This window comes from Schistocerca americana, chromosome 10, assembly GCF_021461395.2.
Source record: "Schistocerca americana isolate TAMUIC-IGC-003095 chromosome 10, iqSchAmer2.1, whole genome shotgun sequence".
Lineage (NCBI taxonomy): Eukaryota > Metazoa > Arthropoda > Insecta > Orthoptera > Acrididae > Schistocerca > Schistocerca americana.
Window position 1 is genome coordinate 99,237,140 of NC_060128.1, and position 2,027 is coordinate 99,239,166.

Sequence of the window (2,027 nt, forward strand, 5' to 3'; positions counted from 1 at the left end):
GTAGTGGTGGGCCAGCAGGCCTCACGAGAGGATACAACGGCTCTGTGGCACTTGTTCCCCAACGGAACCAGTGCTTGCATTCAGGTCCGAGAGGATAGAAGGTCATACTGATAAGGGGGCAAATACTGTCAAGTATATTGTCAATCTGACTCAGCACCGTAGTCGATCATCACACACGCTCTCACCAGATCAAATTCCATTTCGTTTCCTCCTCGCCATCTCGGTGCTTCGCTTTATTTACCAGGCTGTGTATAGATACTGGAGAGCGAAAGAAACTGGCGCACCTGCCTAATATCGTGTAAGACCCCCGCGATCATGCAGAAGTGCCGCAACACGACATGGAATGGACTCGACTAATGTCTCAAGTAGTGCTGGAGGGAACTGAGACCATGAATCCTACAGGGCTGTCCATAAATCCATGAGACAACGATGGGGTAGAGATCTCCTCTGAACAGCACGTCGCAAGGCGTCCAATATATGCTCAATAATGTACATTTCTGGGGAGTTTGGTGGCCATGGGAAGTGTTTAAACTCAGAAGAATGTTCCTGCAGCCACTCTGTAGCAATTCTGGACCTGTGGGGTGTCGCATTGTCCTGCTGGAATTGCCAGAATGCACAATGGACATGAACAGAGGTCAGCAGGGCACTATTAAAGCTGGTAGAGGCTATGTAATGGTTTGGTGCGTGTGCAGCTGAAGTGATATGGGACCCCTGATACGTCTAGATACGACTCTGACAGATGATACGTACGTAATCATCCTGTCTGCTCACCTGCATCCATTCATGTCCATTCTGCATTCTGATGGAGTTGGCCAATTCCAACAGGACAATGCGACACCCCACACGCCCAGAATTGCTACAAAGTGGCTCCAGACACACTTTTCTCAGTTTAAACACTTCCGCTGGCCACCAGGCATGAACATTATTTAGCATATCTGGGGTTCCTTGCAACGTGCTGTTCAGAAGAGATTTCCACTCTGTCGTACTCTTACAGATTTATGGACAGCCCTGCAAGATTCATGGTGTCAGTTTCCTGCACCACTACTTCAGACATCTGTCAAGTCCACGACACATCGTGTAGCGGCACATCCATGCGGCGTGGTGTTGCAGCACTACTCCGTGCTCGCGTCGGCCCTACACGATATTAGGCAGGTGTGTCAGTTTCTTTGGCTCTTTGATGTATCTAGTCAGAATTGTTATTTCCTAGGTCACTATGATGTAAAGAAGTTACTGCATGTGTGAAACCCTGGTAAGATCTAAGAAAGCACCTGATGGCAGCAATCACATCAGGTTAAATAAATAAGTAAATAGCCACTAAGGACAAGTGCCTGGTATTCAGATTCAGTTGTCGTACGGGCAACTTATGACATACTTGTAGCAGGGCATTAAGACAATACCCAGTGCAATGTGCAATCTCACTTCGGCCAGAATTGGGATGGAGCGCGGGGAGGGGGGGGGGGGGGGGAGAGACGACGACTCCAACTGCAAACTTTACGGACTCCACAAGACGGCAAGCAATAAGGAACGGGAGGAGGCTATTCAGATTCTTCCTTTTGTTTCCGCCCGGGAGCTCGTCTTTTCTTTTCATTCCTTCTTTTTTTTTTAAAAAAAAAAATCTTCCCCCCAGGAGCAATATTCATTTTCTTCCGACTTAGCCCGACATTGTAACACAAAGAGATATTCGAGAGCCCCCACTCCCGCGAAACAAGCAATAAACTGCCAACTCTCTGTAATCAAGAGGCTGCCGTGTGCCCAGAAGCACAGAGCGGCATTATACTCCAGGACGTAAAGTGGCCGTCTCTTCTCCGGCAGTGTATGTAGCCTGTACCGAAGCGCACGTCGCCTTTGCGTCGGGCACAGTCCTTGCGAAAAATGGCGACCCAGCCAGGAGACCACCGTGTATGTTCTGGCGATGTTTGACATCCACTCCAGTGGAAAAATCAAAAACAGCGCTCTGCGACAGCTGTACTTTTATCGTATAAAAGCTGATTACTTTCCGTTGCTGGCGAGGCATGTAATAAATGTAA